Below are 17,486 nucleotides of genomic sequence, written 5' to 3' on the forward strand. Positions count from 1 at the left end.
AAAAAAAAAAAAAAAAAAAAAAAAAAAAAAAAAAAAAAAAAAAAAAAAAAAAAACAAAAAAAAAAAAACCCACAAACTACTAACCTGTGTAATTTTTAGAGAGGGTTAAAAAGGCAAAAAGTCAATACCTGCCAATCCTGTTGATCCTTTCTGATATCTCAGGGTGGTAGAAAGGAGAATTTAAAAAAAAATATAAAAATCCTGATACTCTTCCCCAAAAATACCTCAACTGTACTCTGTATTGACAGAATGGCAGAGCATGGAATTACTGAAAATGCTGATACCATCTTTTCTGAGTATTTTTCTGTATTGAAATTTATTAAAATATTGACCATTTGTTTAGGGGAACTTTTTTTTTTAAGTGCCATGACAAAATGTCACATCATTGGATGTAGACTGTTGCCAGAAGGTCAAGGTTGATGATCTTTCCCCTCTACTTACCCCTAATGAGGCCACTTGTGGAGTTTTGGGTCCAGTTCTGAGCTCTCCAATGCAGAAAAGAGATGGAGCTACTGGAGAGTCCAGCAAAGTGTCATAAAGATGATGAAGGGAACAGAGCATCTCTATCATGAGGAGAGTCTGAAAGAGCTCAGACTGTTAATCTTGGAGAAGAGAAGGTTCAGGGGGATCTTTTCAATGTGTAGAAATTCCTGCAGGGAAGGTGCACAAAGGATGAAGCCAGGGTGATTCCAGAGGCAAGGGGCTCATGCTAAAATGGGCAGTTCCCTCTTAACATCCAGAAACACCTTTTCACTGTGAGGGTGACCAGGCACAGTCCCAGGTTGCCCAAGGATGTGGTAGTCTCCCTTCTTGGAGATACTCAAATAGTGTCTGGACACAGACCTGAGAAATCTGCTAGAGTGATGAGGTTGGACCAGATGAGCTCCAGAGATCCTTTTCAACCTCATCCATTCTGTGAGTGTTTCTTTTTTCTGGGCAGATTGGTTTCTTTCAGTTTTCAGATCCATTGCAGGTGACAGTTACTAAGTAAATTAATCAGCTTAGCTATAAAACTACCCAAGTTTTGTGTAAATGCCATAATCTTTCTAGTATCTTAAATTGCACGGGATTGTAGCTGCATATATGTTTCAGAGGGCTTCCCTTGAATCCCACACACATGTGGCAAAGGCATATCTGCAGAGCAGCTATGAGGGGACAGAAATTCAGTGGGTTTTGTGTTGGAGGAAGAGCTACAGAAATCCCAAAATACATGTAATGGCAGCCATCACTTGTGCAGCGTGGAACACGGCAGCAAAAGGTGTATTGACACTGGTAAGAGCTGATGATGCAGGGTAGCAGGATACTCCACTGCACCACAGGGATGGATTTCCTGGCCAGAAGTTTGTGTTGTGGTGGCCCAGCCTGAGAGTGACCTGACGAGGAAGGGTCACTGCACTTGAACAAAAGCTCTTTGCTTTCTCCGCTCCCCTGCCAGTCTTCATCTAAAATTACTTCTGCCACTTCAGGAGTGATTCTGGATTATCTGAAATGTACACTGAAATTAATCTTTGCTTAGAAAAGCAATCAGAACAGTAATCCTTGACTCATTGGGGTGGCTCAGCTGAGCCCTTAGCAGGGGAGGAATTTATCTCCCTCCTTCCTTGTGGGGAGCACATGAGGATGTTCCTGTCTCTCTGTCTGTGTGGCACTGCGATGACCACTCTGCTGCCCTGGGCACAGAGGAACCTGACCTTTCTCTGATAAACCTTCCTTCGGGGCATGTGCCACCTGCTGCTGATTTCCCTGGCTCTGCATTAGGAGATCAGAAGCAGCCATGGGTTCCAGGTCACTTTCAGAGGTGGCATAGTTGCTGTGATGATGGGAGGAGCCAGCTTTGCTTCACCACTGGTAGTCTCAGACTAACTCAAGTCTGGCAAGGTCTCTGGAGGTCTCCAACCTCTGCTTACACATGACCTTCTCCAGTTAAGTTTTAAATGCTTAGAAGGTTGGAAAGCCCATGACCTCTGTTCCAGTGCTTGATCACATTTGCTTTTCCTCATAACAGTTTTGTTCCAAATTTTACTTGTTCCTCTTGTATCCAAATGGACCTTGGAGAAGAGCCTGGGCTTCATCCCTCTCCACCCTCGGGATAATGGTTGAAGGCAGTAACAAGATTTCTTAAGGCCTTTTTTTTTTACCTCAGCAGCATGGTCTCTTTCTGATGCAGAAATACACTGAAGTTAGGTGAAACACGGAGAATTTTCCCCTCTCATCCCTACTCCCAAGTCTGCTTACTCACTGGAGGGGTGTGGATGTACATGACTCTCGGAGGAGAGTAAAATTGCTAGGTCATACAGGCAGCGGGTGAAACTGGGAGGCAAACCCCATCCTGTGGTGAGCCCTAACACAAGTTTTCTTTCTCAAAAGGAGTGGTTGTGGCTGGACGTGGTTGTCCCTCTTACCCATCCACACTGGGTTTACCAGGGTTTCAGTGGGAAAACAAAGTGATTCACAGATCAGAATCACTCTGAATCTTTACTCTGATCAGTTGCAGAAGTTGGAGACCTTTACCACAAGTGGGGCAAAATGAGGCCACACACCTGCATCATCCCTCAATGGAGTGAGATTAGCCTCAGAGAGCTTGTGCCAGCCATTGAGTAGGGATTTGCTTTACATTGTTTTCCTTTTAACTTTGCGCTTGCCATAACACTTGCTTCAGAAAACTGTGGGCTTGCCTGTGCATGCAGTTAGTAATTTCTTCTTCTGCGTGGGACAGGACACAGTTGGTGGATCCCATTGATTTGGGCAGCTGGCAGGAGGACACTGCAGCCATTCCCACAGGGCAGGTGTCACTTTTGAGTTGTACTTGTTGGTGGCCCCAAACCTGCATTTCCATCTGCCTTGAGATGGATCCCACCATGGACTGACAGGCTATGAAGCTGTGATTGCTACGGGTTTAGACAAAGCTTTGCTTTCACTTGTCACTGTAAGAGTTGTGATCTGCCTGCCTGTGATCTCCCTTGGTGTCTTCACATCAACTACATGGTACCCAGGGGCTGGGGAGATGGCCTCAGCTGCTTAAGTTAAGAAAGGGTGGAGGGCACTGTAAATGGTCCAGGCTTTTTAGGTGCGACTGTGCCCTTTTTTCAGACTGAGGCATTTACACATCTGGTCAGGTTGTCTAAGGAGGGAGATCTTTCCTGAGGCCCTTGAATTCGGGATTGGTTTTATTGCTACTAAATGCTAGAGCAGAGACCCCTCAGTAAACCTCACTGCTCTCCCACTGTGAATGTGCAAAACCAGGCATGAAGCCACTCAGCTCTTCCTTTCCTCCCAGAGATCCTGCTCTACCCTCACTGCAGTAGTAGGGCAGGCCAGGTCCTTGGAGCTCATAAGGATGAGTGCTTTGGTACCACCCCAGTCTTGGCTCACATTCACAGCAGTTGGGTGCTGGAGCATGCACAGTGCCAGAATGTACATCTCTGGTGTTTGTCAGACTGAATTTGACCCTTTTCCATTCATCACGTGGTAAGTGAAGGGTATTTATTTGTGTTGTATGTGGCACCACATTGTGAGCTGGAGAGCTTTCTGCTGCTGGCATGGTAGCTGCTGCACATTATTCCAGCACTTCACAGCTTGTAGTGTGAGGCTGGGCATGCAGCAGGACATGGCAGGCTCACAGTCTGTCCAGAGCTCTTTCCTCATTTCCATTTCCTTCTGTGATTTAATATATTCATCTTTGTGTAATAAAAGCTGTAATTTAGTTTTAAAAGCCCACACCATTAGGTTTGGCTCCAAAGTGCCCATGAATTATTGATGTTGAATGTGTGGAAGGTGAAAATACTGGGTTTGCCATTTTGTTCTGCAGCTGCCAGTGTTGCTTCGCCTCAGCTGTGTTGGCCTGGTGTTTGTGTGCAATGCAGTGATGTGGACAGTCTTCACAAGAGCCTTACGACTCTCCTCCTCCTCAGCTGCTGCCTCTGTGACAACAACAGCCTCCAACTTCATCTCCTCGGTGAGTAGATCCCTTCCTCAGCCACTGAATCCTGAGGAGCAAGGCAAGGTGGGAATGCCCACACTGGTTGTAGCTCACCTCCCAGTGCAACCAGCATCGCTGGCCACAAAGGGAGAGTTACAGGCAGATGTGAAATGATTGTGTCAGGCCTCAGCTGCTCTGTTGTTCATGGCACAGGTGGTGGAACTTTCCTGGGTGGTGCAGGAGGAAGGGTGCTGCTGCCCAGCATGATGCCTTGCAGCAACAACACAGGCTACTGAACTTTTCTAATTGCCAGTGGGAGTTGGAGCTGGGAGCTTTGCTTCATTTTGCTTTTCCTTTGCTGCACCTCACTTGTGACAAGCCAGAGTCACCCTAGCTGGGTGTGAAGATGCATTGCCTCTAGTGACTGCCAGAGTCTTTGACCCACAGGTTTTTTCCAATTTCTTTTCACTCTTGGCAGCAGTGCACCTTGTTTCTGTGCTCCAGCTGGCAGACCGCTCATGGTGGTGTCCAATAATCGACAACAATAATAAATGCCCAGTCAGTGGGAGATTTGGCTCCTGAGAAGTGCTGGGAAGGCAGCAAAGCACATGCACATCTGCCATATCCTGCTTTGGGACCACAGTATGGCTGTGCTTCCAGGCTGGTGGAAGTCATCTCCAGCATCAACTTCAGCAGCCATTCCTGTTGGTTATCCCAGAAGGAGTTTCCTCAACCAGGTTTTTTCCAGGGCTGTCTCTCCCAGAAGTCCTCACAGCTCTGGCAGCACAAGAGGCTTTGGGGCAGCTCAGGCCAGCAAAACTCTGTGTCTCTCTTTTCCTTCAGGCTATCCTGGGAAAACTGCTCTTCGGGGAGACGTGGACACCTCTGTGGTGGGTCGGCCTCGCCATGACAGTCTGCGGGCTCGTACTGCTGCACACGGCTGCACCCCAGCTGGTACAGGTCCCAGCAGAGAAGAAGGACTGATAGCTGCTGGAGGGGTCACAGTGCCATGCCACCCCTCTCCAGCCTGTCTCATGACAGCATCCCCAGTCCCCACCGGTCTCCGAACGTGTTGGCTACCGAGCTAACCCCTGCTCGCTGCTCATCTGCTGACTTGCAAAATCACATCTTTCCCAGTGGTGGTGTGGTGGCAGTGACAGCCTCGGAGGGAGCTGGTCAGCTCTGAGTCAGTATTGTGACCCCAGGGCCAGAGGCTTATCAGCCACTCCTCCTCTTCACACCCTGTGGCTGTGGAGCTTTCCCAGTTTGGGGAATGCTGAAAGTAAACATGGTGGCTGTGGAAGGTGCTTGTGCATCAGTATTTTTCCATGAAAGGACCTATCCCAAAGTAGAAAAGCAGTCAGAATTAGATGCTGAAGATAGCTGTTATTTCTGCTCTGCTGTTCCTGACTTGCTGTCTCTTCAAATGGACCTGTGCCCACTGCTACCTCTAAGGCTGTGGAGACTTTCATTAGTTCCTTCAGCTTCCTCTATCAGTCACTTAGACCTTTTAATTTGCCATTTGTATCTGACATCTAGAATTTTCACTTACCCATTCCTGACATGTTACTCACTGTAAGGTTGCTTCTCTTTCCTTTAAACCCTTACCCAGAATTGGGTTTTGATCACCATTCCTGCCTTGTGTAGGTCAAAGTAATTTTGGGACAATTCAACAGGCAACCTGCTTTCACTTTGAGTCTCTGTGTTCAACATATCCCCTGTCCTCACTCAAGTTTACAATTGCTTTAATGTTTGGTAAAAGGGAGTTTCTCAAGCCATATTTTTTCTACACCTCCAGATGATGCTTATTCCAGTTCTCTATGTTTCACCTAACTTAGTCCCATTCATGTGCTGGGATCAACCAAATCACTGGCATCCAGGTATCTGCTAAATTTTGCATCAGTGATTATTCAGTGTTCAGGTGTCAGTTTGGTGAATGTGTCACAAATCATCATTTTTAAGGTATCGGCTTCATTCCCCTGCCCACTTTTTTTTTTTTTTTCCGTTGGAAATTTTTCATTTGGAATCCTAATTAAGAAATACAGTGATGCCTATAAATGTATGCATCATGCTGGTGATATCACTTATTTGCTCTGGGCTTGCCAGGTTGTCTCTGTCATCTTTTAACAACAGAAGGTGAGTCACTGTTCTGGCATGTGCAGAAAACCTAAGGACACATTTCTGTGAGCGTCTGTAACAGAACCTGTCAGGTCTATCATGACTGGCAGATCTGCGCCGGGTCAAGTGTAAAATAGATTTGTGGATGGAAATGCCACTAAAGTTGATTTGTGCCTTTTTCTTATTTGAATCAGAAGAGGCCAAGAGCCATTTTCTCCATTCCCTGCCATTCTACCTCACCACATCTGGCAGCCATGTCCCAAGAGGGGTAGTCTTTGCCTCTCCCCTCAGTGTTCTCTCAAGTCTTCCCATCAAAGAGGGGAGCTGGACATGTGGTGGGAGAGAGGGCAGAGTGCTCTGTGTGCCTTCCCCACCTGCCACCGTGGGTCTTTGCACCCTGGGAGCTCTCTGGGTGGGATGCATCGAGTTGCCTGGGAAGCTGGGACCTGACACAGGGACCCAGCATCCCTCATAGGTCTGCAGACATAACAGCCAGGAACCATGTATTTCTAAGTACATCAGGTCTCCTTAGATCTTCATACATGATGCAAGATTATTGAAGCCTGATTTATTTGCCCTTGTTATTAATCCTCAGACAGCTGTAAGCCATGTCTGCTTTCATGGAAACAGCAGTAGAAGGACCAGGCTCTCTGGTTAATTTGGCTGTTGCACCATTTCCTAATAAACCATTTGGAAAGCTTTTTAACCTGGACTATCTCAAAACTGGTATTTTTTTATTACAGTCATTGTTGGAGTTCAAGGTTTAGGAGGTGTTTGTTCAGGAGTGGAAGGTGTCCAGAAGGTGTGAGCAGCACTTTACTTGGTGATGCTCACTTTTAAGGCGGATAAACCCAAGATAAACCAGGGCTGTAAATTCTCTCATAAATACTTGAAGGTGGGAACAGAATTAAGTTTTCCTCCAGTTCCCATGGGAAGAAAAGATTACTAAGTAGGGTTTATTTAATGGCAGAATCCCACTCCTCTTGTGTACACAGTTTGGCCATGTCTGCCAGTAGGGACAGGGCTACAAGAAAAACTGCAATCACTGTGTGGCAAAGCAGTGCATTTCTGGTAAACCATTCATGTGGGATCATCCAAAATGTGGCTGAAGGTAATAAAAAAAGGGGGATTTCCAAAATAGAACTCTGTCCAAAGCTCAGTGGCTGAATTTTTTTTTTTTTACAGATATTTTAGACCACACACACAAAAAAAAGCAATGTGAGACTAATGAATGAGCTGTGTTTGACAAGTGAGTGGTTCAGATGTGGTGGACCTTGTAAGGTGGCTGAAGACTGTGGCCAACTCCAGGACCTTGGTTTACTGGGGCGAAAGGTGGGTTATTTTAATGTGGGAACTACAGCAGTGTGCTTGTGTGGAGTTTTTGCTCAGCTAAGCCAAGGTATTACTAGAGACGAATCTTGAGCACGTTTCCGCTCAAATTCAGGCAAAATACTCTTCTGCGTGCACGTCTCGCAGGAGCACAGTGCTGTATCTACAGCACTGGTGGATAGGGGCAAAGCCATGGATGTTGTCTGCCTGGGCTTATGAAAAGCATTAGATACTGTCGTGCACGACATCTTTGTCTCTAAATTGGAGACCTGGATTTGATCCCAGGCACACCTGCAAGTTGGGCACAGACATGATTGACAGCAGCCTTGTGGAGAAGGACTTATGGGTGGTGGCTGACCAGAAACTCAACATGAGCCAGCAGTGTGGACGGGCAGCCCAGAAAGCCAAACAAATCCTGGGCTGCATCTAAAGGAACATGGCCACCAGGTGGAGGGAGGTGATTTTGTGTCTGTGCTCTGCTCTCACGAGACCCCTGGTGCCCCTGACACAGAAAGAACATGCAACTGTTGGAGCAAGTCTAGGAGGCTATGAAATTGATAAGAGGACAGGAGCATCTGCCCTATGAAGGCAGGCTGGGGAAGTTGGGGGTGTTCAGCCTGGAGAAGAGAAGGTTGCATGGAGACCTCCTAGCAGCCTTCCAGTATCTGGAGGGGGCCTGCAGGGAAGCCAGAGAGGGACTCTTCATCAGGAATTGTAGTGATAGGATGAGGAATAATGGGTACAAAATGTAAGAAGGTAAATTTAGGACAGGTGGAAAGAAATCTTCACTGGAGCAGGTTTCCCAGAGGAGCTGTGGGTGCTCCATCCCAGGCACTATTCAAGGCCAGGTTGGATGGAGCTCTGGGCACCCTGGTCTAGTGGAAGGTGTCCCTGCTCCTAGCAGGGTGTTTGGAAATAGATGATCTTTAAGGTCCCTTTCAATACAAACCATTCCGTGATTCTCTCACCTCCCAAGTGCAATATGTAATTACTAAGTGCTAATTACTCAGTGTAATGAGTCTTTCCTGCACCTGCCTCTCCTTCTCAAACACAACACTCGGTTTTTCAGTATCTTGTTCGTCATCGGGCACAGCCATACCGTGTCATATTTTTAAAGAGTAGAAGAAGTAGGTGCATGGTTAACAGGAAGGCTCACAGTAACACTCAGGAAGATTCAAATAAGAGTACTTGAATTAATGGTGGGAAGCATTAGAAAAATCTGTTGTATAAACAAGGTCCAGGAGTATTGTATTCTAAGGTAAACAATGTGTCGTATATCTTTACAAGGAATAAAGCCAAATGAAATAATAGTTTCAGTTGAACCTTAAATCTCAATTTGACTGATTAGATAAGGAAATACACATAAAAACTTTTAAATGTCCCTGTTGTCATTGACAAGGAGTCACTGAAAGTTTGTACAGCATCTCAGTCACAACATATATTGAAATCACTTGAAGGATGGTATGCTTGCCCAGGCAATAATTTTGTGAAGTAGATGCAATAAATAAGTTTGGTAGATTGTTTGCTGAGTTTGGTGTATTCAGAATTTTCAAGGAATTTGAGTCAGTGCCCTCTGTTAATCCTTCAGAGACCTTAAATGATCACATTGCAAGAGTGTCCCACACAACCACATAATTACACGATCTTGCAATCAGTGGGGTGTTTTCAAAGAAGAAAGTCCTGTGACACAACATGCCAGAAGAGTGGCTCTGACCTTGTCTGGCACAGAAAAAGAACATGAAATTAGGAATAAATGGGTACTAATCCTGACATGTTTGGGTGGTCTTCTGCAGAAGAATAGCAGCAAACCTTCATTTTGGGGATCTGAGAGGTGCAGAGGGAAGTCGCACAATATGGGCACTTACCCACAGCAAGTGGTGTGACGCCTGCAGCTCATTTGGTCTTGGAGAAAAATCTGGGGTGAGCTCAGGTCAGTGGTAAAAGCCTTCCCAGGATAACCAGGGCTTTGACCCTAAAAATCAAGTGTGTGGAGTGTTGTACCACATGACTTTTAATGGAAATGATTGAGGAAGACAACATTTGTAAAAATGTTGTCCTTTCTGTGGATGGAACAAAGGACTTTAAGCTATAAAACAACACCTTCTAGTTTTAGGCAGATGGTTGTTGGGCTGAGTGTTTCAGTGCCCTTTCCAAGGCAAGTCTCTTTCTAGATACTTTAACACCAAAAAAACAAAGATCAGCAACTTGCTTATAAAATCTGTAATGGGTTCCTGGCATGGGCAGGGAGGAGGGGGAAGCCCTGTGGGTTGGGCAGGGACAGCCAGTCCCAGTGGTGCTCTCAGAGTCCTGATATTGTCAGTGTTTCTACCTGGAGTATTTTTTCTAATGCTGGACCCCCAGATTCAAGAGGTCTGTAGGAAACTGGTCCGGTTCAAGGATTCCAAGATGGCAGGGGCCTAGGAGGAGAGGCTGAGGCATGTGGACTGGTTGGAGACAAGGAAAGCTCAGGCTGACGCAATTAGCTTTGGAAAGGAATTAGAGAGGCAACATAGAAATGGCCAGTACTAACTAAACAAGGCAACAGGCACAGGTTTTGTCTTAGGACTTTCAAGCTGGCCATCAAGGGAAAAAACATCACTAGGAGGTTAGCTGCCTACACAGGCAGCAGAGGAAGTTTTCAAGACTCAGCTAGACAAAACCTCAAGTGACTCAATCTAGTGTTGGTGGCCATCCCATCTGGGCAGATGGATGGATTTCCTGTGACCTAGGGGCCAATTTCATGATCACCACCATCTAAAACTGGAAACTGGTTTGACCTTCTGCCTCCATGTTTAGTAGTTCCCTTTAAATCCTGCTGTGCCACAGAAAGGAGGTTCCTCCTTGAGGCACCATGCAAACCTAGGCTGCCAGAGGCTTGTATTCTAACCAAAAAAACCATAATGGACACTTGCATTCATAGCCTGAAAACAAATTTGTCAGGGAAAGACTCCACAGTAGTGAAGTGCTTTGTGAACTTGAGCCTTTGCTGGTTGAGGAGATAGCCAGGTGGGTGCAGTGTTAGCGATGGCTCCCAGAGCTGGGCAGTGCTGACCAGCTGCAGCACCCCAGCATGGGCTGCCCAGAGGGATGACCAGGAAGCCTGGACCTTGTGTTACTCCATCCCGTGGCTGTGTGCAGCACCACAGTGACCCATGGCCAGTAGCAGCACTTGGCATACACAGGAGATTGCTTGCCCTGGGAGCAGCCAACCAGCCAGCCATCCTATTCACTCTCCAACTAAGTTTTTTGGTTTCTGACCAAAAATTTCAATAACATTATTAGTTGTTCCAATTTCCCCTTGAGGTTTAAAGAAGGGTGTCTGTGAGTGGCTGTATTAATTGCCAAGATTTCTTAAGCAGCTCCCTTCATGCCCCTGAAGTCCTGAGGGATTGCTGGTGCTGGGTTAAAGCCTGGGGAACTCCTGGGTGGGGCCTCCCACTCCCATTCTGCTGGGGGGAGATGATGCACACCCTGCTTAGCCCTGCACAGGTTTTGCACGACACAGAGGCCCCACTGCACCCGAGGGGATGAATCCATGACAATGGAAATAAGCAAGAGGGAAGGGCTGCAAAGAGTGGTAGTAGGTGGGGCAGTGTAGACGGTGCTACCACTTTTTGTACATTTTGAACCTGTTGCTCAGTCTCACTTGGCTCAGAGGTCACTATGAGCCTGTGAAGAGTCGGGGCTGGGGCTCGGCCGTGTGAGCAGCTCGGGTCCTCCCCTGGCACAAGCAGAGCATCTCTTGGTTTTGCTGTGAGAGGTGAGAGTTGGACAGCTCTTCTTGGCACTGTGACCAGAAGTGTGCAATGTCTGAACAGCAGCCAGGGCTTCTGTTTTGGGACCCTAATTGCTTTCAGTAAATTAAGTCAACGCTTAGGGAGAAATGAGTAGTGCCCCAGGGAAGGATGAGGCCTTACAAATACATTTTCCGCTGCCAGCTGTCTGTTTCCTCATCCAGATAGGAGGTAATTTAAGTGACTTGTTGCCTTCAGGACTCCAGAGTTAGGCAATCACAAGCATGATTCTGCCAGGAATGAGTGTTGCATGAAAATGCTTCCTAGAAAACCCTGGTGGTCATTGAGTGGAGCATCATGAGCTGCTGTGAAGGACAATAGCCTGGGTGCTGTGACAAGGAGCGGGTGGGAGTACGCCGGCTTGGTTGCTTTTCAGGGCAAATAGCCAGAGATCCCTGGGCTCAGTCAGTCCCACCATACCTGGAGACTGCCACTTGATGGATGCATTCAGGGGTGGGACAAAACCTTTGCACCTGCTGTGGTTCTGCTCTGCTCTGGTGCAGCACGTGAGCCAGACCCCCAGCACTGGGTGGGACCATCTCCTCCCTGCAAACCTTAGTCTAGGAAGTTTCTCCCTTCCTACCACATGGCAATTTCAGTTGCAGTGCTGGCTGGCGGGAATGTGGCGTGGCTCAATGTGACCTGCAGTCTGTGGACCATGTACATCTCAACGTATATAGACACACACCCACACAGACAGGTGGGAGAAGCTGTTACACCTCCCCTGAAGAAAGAAATGTTACTCGAAGACACTGGCATCCAAGTTTCTGTTTTCTCACTTAGACATTTGCAACCAAACACATATCCTGTAGGTGGGAAGGTACTCTTTAGAATTTTCCTTGTTCGCTGGAGCTGTTTTTAATACATGGATAAACTATTTTATCCCTGATTCAATATTTGTGCTGTTGATTTCCTTGCCCTTACCATTTATTTTTTGCAGCCCTCTTCTGCTTTATTTTTCCTCTTACCTTTTCATACTGTTTGCTTTAGGTGTAGGCTGTGGGTATGTGTTCACACTGCAATCAGTCAGTGTGGTCATACATGCAAGCAAGTTCATGGGTCAGTGGCAGTAGGGTGGATACAGCCCTGGAATAACTACACCCACCTTGTTGGACCCTTTCCAAACACACACTTTAGGTTATGGGATGGCATGGTGAGGGGAGTTCTTCTTCCCATTTCAGGTGTCTGGATGGGATGAAGGTCTGAGGAGGGAGTTAGCAGGCTAGGGCCATTCAGACAGCAAAAGAGAAAGTGATGCTTTGTAATAGGGGCCAAGAAGGCCCTGAATTGCCTGGAGAAAGTAAGCTGGAATAATGGAGAAAGTAAGCTGTTAATTGTCTCCTCTGCCATGAGGATGGGGACCACAAGGGAAGCCAGCAATCGTCAAAGCCAGAGGAGCTTCCTCTTCTTGCAGTGTGTCATTTGTCTGAGGAACTCCTGCCTACAGGAAGCAGCAGAGGCTAGCTGGCTCATCAAGTTCAAAAAGTGGGCAAATATTTTTAGAAAAGGTGACATGATGGAGATCTCTCTTTGTAATATATTGCACAAAATTCTGAAGTATTTTGCCAAGAAGCAGAAGTACCTCATGCTGAGTTATTTTAGACTAATACATAATATCTCAACACTAGAGCATGCATATTTCAGGCATTTTCCAGTGCAACAGTTGTACTGGAACTGAGGGTCAAGTCATAGTACTGAAATTCCAGGTTCAACCTTCACATGTTGTTGCTTCATATATCTAGACTGATATTGCAGTTTTGCCTTTTGCACCTTAGCCAAGAAAGGGATCTTAAAAAATATTTTAACATCATAGCATTTTGGCTTGCTTTAAAGCAGCTTTCCCTTTTGTCAATGGCCTAAAACCTCAGGTTTTGGGCCCACAGAACTTCTCTTTCAGAGCAAGGAGAGTGTTTTGCCTGAGTAGCCATAAGTCTATATTTGATGTATGTGGAGGTATAGTCTCTGCCTTCTTCAGGAGCAGAGCCCTTGGGTGGTGCTGGTTTGGGCAGAGGGGTATACAGTTTTCCTTCCTTCTGCAGGTAAATGCCTAAAACCAGTTGTGGAGGCAGGTGATCCTACCAAGGTTTTCCCCTGGAGGGAGATGCCCTGAAAGAGTTGTGATAAGGCTTAATCTCAAACTCTGCCTGGGAGAGATTCCTCCTGGATAAAGCCATCCTCTCCTGTCATGGTGAGCTATCCTACCATGCTTTGGTGACTATGCTGATCCTTTGTAATCCATTGGTTTTCCCCCCTGGTACTACCCTTGCCTTCCCCCATAAAAACCCCAGCTTCTGCCCAGTTCAGGAGGTAGCAGTCACTGGGACCCTTCACAGACCTGCTGGACAATAAAGGCTACCTCTGTGGAATCGCCACACAACTCTCCCGTCACTCTGAGTTGGCCTGGGAAAAACCTAGGAAGCTAAGCCAAAATCACTGAGTTGGAAATCATTGAGCTGATCACATGTAGCCACAGGCTGCACCTCTTCTTGGTTACCCAGTGGCCAGGGATTGCCAAAGACTTCCCTAAGGCTGTCTCTTGCCGGACCCCTCTCTCTGGGAAGGTCGTGGCATCCCAGGTCAAACCAACAGACCCTGGCCTGGCCACCACAGCCAGCCACCTATATCCCTAACTTAGGTCAAAAAATCCTCTTTCAGTGCTCAGTTGGAATGAAGGAGTTGAGCTTCCATGACCCTTGTGGGTCCCTTACAACTCAGAATATTCTATGATTTCACAATTCTGTGAAACAGTGGAATTTCCATAATAATTATACAGGCATCAATCACTTCTTTGGTATTTGCCTGTGAGAAACTCATTACCAGGTATCTGGGGCCAGATGACTTGGAATCAGTTAAGATCTGGGCTTGGCCATCTTGCATCAATCTGTGACGTCCAAATGCCTACCACAAGTTGGCTCATGTTGGATTAGAAGTGAATCTGCCTGCATCCATTGATACACGGGATGCCCTGTGGGCATAGACCACTGTCATGGTCCACAGTCGAAGTATGTGAGGGAGAAGTGATCAAATCAATGCTCCTTTCAGAGTAACGGCAGCACTGGAACATTGGGATCATTGTCTGGATGTGATGTGTCTCAATACTAGGACATTCCTAAACACTGAGGTACAACTTAATGAAATTGTGAGAGCAGGACCAACGTAGCACCTCAAATCCAGCTCAGAAGAGATGGACCAGATAGATCCTCTGCTGTTCTCCATTTGTGCTTTTTTTGTCCTTGACACCACCAAGATTTCTTACTACTTATCATTCCTTAGGCCGTGATTCAGGCAGGACTCAACACCTACTGGGAGGTGAACATGGGATCAGCCCTGCTGTGGTCAGTGGAGGACATCTTCTCCCTGTGGTGCCCCTCAAGACCCAGACAGGGGCTGTGTCCGTGTGTACCATGCCGGATGCACTGCTCACCCTCTGACACCTCAGAGCAACCCCGTGGGAAGGCTGAGAGGATGAGTTCACCTTTCCAGATCACCGAAAAAGAAACCTGTGCTGCTTTTGATCTGTTATTTATTTTGAGTGTTACTCTGACTAGACATAGAAAAAAACAAAAAAACCCGACAAAACAAAAGCAACTTGGAGCCTCAGGTGTTTATACAAAATGTAGTTCAGTAAATTGCTGTTATAAAAGGCGGCTTCTCATGGGGTTGCAAATGAATGAACGTGTAAAGCTAAGGATTTGTCTTTCCTACTTGGCATCAATACCTGTGGTCATGCTCTGGAAGTTTGACTTGTTTTGTCATTTTTGATACACAAAATAAACAAAAACCTGAGACAAAGGACAAGCTTGTAAATAGAGGAGCAGCCACTGGGGAATTTTATTATATTTGTTTGCATTTTATTACCTTCTTGTGCCAGCTAATAAGGTGACCTTGCAACAGATAGATGCAGATAAGGTTAGCTGCTTCTGTTGTCCTATTTTGCAAACTGGGAAGTAAATTGCTGAAATTATTGGGAATAAGGAAATTGCCTGTGGAAAAAAGAAAAAAATCCCCTGCTGCTGTTAATTCAAAGAGTATAGTTTTATGAGATAGATTGAAGTGATTAACTGTTATAACTGTTTGGGGTAAAAATGAAATTAAAATGGGCTGGTATTTTTTATTGCTTCAACAAGAAGGAAAAGGCCATGGGGCTGAACCATAGCCAGCCACTCTACCTGGCAAAGACAGGAGGTTTGCCTGTAAAAAGACAGAGATCACCTGCTGACAACATGAAAAAATTTGAAACCACATTTTTTAAAAACATTCCTGTAGTTCAAGCTGAAATTCCTCTTCTTGGACCTCACCAACAACTCTTGGAGAGTAATAGAATTCAATGGCCTTTCCTGGCAGGGCAAGCTCATACGAGCCAGGTGTGTTGGGAGTCAACATGTGCCAAGTTTAGCTTTGTTGAATTGAGATACTACTAGTGTGTAGAGAAAGATAATAGGAATGAGCTAGATCAGCAGCCGCACCAAGCAAAAGGAGAACTGAAACCCTGCCCCAGTGGCCAAACCCCCACCCCCACAAAAGGCCAGCCACATTCCAAGATGGAGTAGGTTCATGGCAGGGAAGAACCCACACCCATGTAATTTTTACAATCTTTCCTCAGACTCTGAGGCTTAAAGTGAGGGTCAGGACATGAGCACTGTTGAAATCAAGGTTTTGCAAAACTCCACAGGACTGGAAGTATGACTGTCCCTGGTGAATACATGCTCTGCTTCCCTTGCTCACCTGCCAGCATACATCTAGAACATTTTTTTTCAGAAGCAAAGTGTGACCAACATAAATCTCTTCCTGTTTGCAAAAATCTGTAATTTTGCTGTAGGACTATCATGTCAACACACTTTAAGGTGCCTCCAACCAAGCATAGAATGATGTACAAAACAGGTTGAGACTGGATTAAGAAGGTACTGTCAGTGACTTTAGCTGATGTGGATTACTTTTGCTGCAGTTAAGTGAAAATCAGTAAGATACATCATAAATGTTCAGATTACATGGGTTACTGCTTATGTTGTTGCGCTGACATTCCGTGTATACTTTATTTCATCCCATATTGGTTCTAAACAAAAACGTCTTTCACCCTCTAGGAGGAAGCAAACACGGAATAAAAGCAACACAGAAAGGTAAATCAGGGCTGCAGTGTTTTTGTCAGTAGTTGAATATGCAGTTGCCAGCGCATTGTCTGGTGCTGAATGGTGAGTGATGCTTGCTGAGAACATTGGTGGTTCAGGTGTTCTTGCAGATGTCCTGTGACATTATGGACGTGTGCTGCACCCTCGGTGCCCTGTGGTGCCCTCAAGTGAAGACACCCAACATACACCTGCCAGCAGGCAGTGACATGCTCGAGGGTGGCATCTGCTAACTCAGCTCCTCGTTTGCACCAGGGGAAACAGTCATCCTAAAGGAAATACCTACTTACCTAAACCAAGGGAGAAAAGTCAGTGCCTTTGAAGGCTTCCGCAGGGAGATCCTTTTTAGGAAGGACTTGCATTTAGACGTGGCAGCCTTGCAAGCAGAATTCTACCTTGCTGAACGGTGGGGTGCTGCCGTTGAGGGAGGCATCAGGAGGCTGAGGCTGCTCCCACAGCTGAGCCACCTCTACATTTCTGGGTGCCTGGGGACATTTGTTTCTCTTTCTGGACACTGTGCCCATATCACTGGCAGTCTGTATACCACCAGCTCTCCTCTCTGTGGTGTAGACTCATCTCTCCATCTTTGGCTGCCCTGAGGACCAGGGTGGCAGTGGGGCCTGTGGGGTTGAACCGTGTCCTGGCAGAGACCTCTGGCATAGCTGTCAAAGAGCAGCCGGCAAACAGCAAATAGCTCCTGTTCCACCACATTTCCTTCTCCTCCTGGACATAACCTGATTCTCCTCTTTCCCACTCAGTGCTCCCTCTGGGCTGTCTACCTTGATGTTCACCTCATCCCATGGGGACAGGGCCAGTGGTTCAGTGGATCCTTCAGCTTTTCAACCCATGTGTGTAAATGGGATTTTAGCTCATAGCTCCAAGTATTTCTGTCCCAAATGTGATGACAAAAACCTCATTAACTTAAAAAAATGTTAGACTGGTCCTAATGGGGAAATCTGTTCTCCTAGGGATTAAATGTTTTTGGGTTTCCTTGTAAAGTTATCTCTGGAGTTGCAGTCCTGGTGACCTGGATATTAGGGCATAGGTAAATTCTTGTTACTCACCTAGCCCGTGATTTTAGTGTTTGTCAGTGAAGGGTCTGTCCACTTGTCATCTGATTGTGCAAATTCACCTTCCATGTGAGTCGGGATTTAAGTTTCGCTGTTTTTCAGGGTCTGACTATGTGCAGAGGGAGTTGTAGGC

General features: G+C 46.3%; 1 long non-coding RNA gene across 1 annotated transcript; it reads left to right on the top strand.

Annotated features, from left to right (window-relative positions):
• The first annotated feature begins 4,901 nt into the window (after positions 1-4,901).
• Positions 4,902-15,305, top strand: LOC117243885. Its single transcript, XR_004495861.1, has 3 exons — positions 4,902-7,369; positions 13,200-13,348; positions 14,434-15,305. It is a non-coding gene; the product is annotated as an uncharacterized LOC117243885 (long non-coding RNA).
• The last annotated feature ends 2,181 nt before the right edge of the window (positions 15,306-17,486 follow it).

This window comes from Parus major, chromosome 2, assembly GCF_001522545.3.
Source record: "Parus major isolate Abel chromosome 2, Parus_major1.1, whole genome shotgun sequence".
Taxonomy (NCBI): Eukaryota; Metazoa; Chordata; class Aves; order Passeriformes; family Paridae; genus Parus; species Parus major.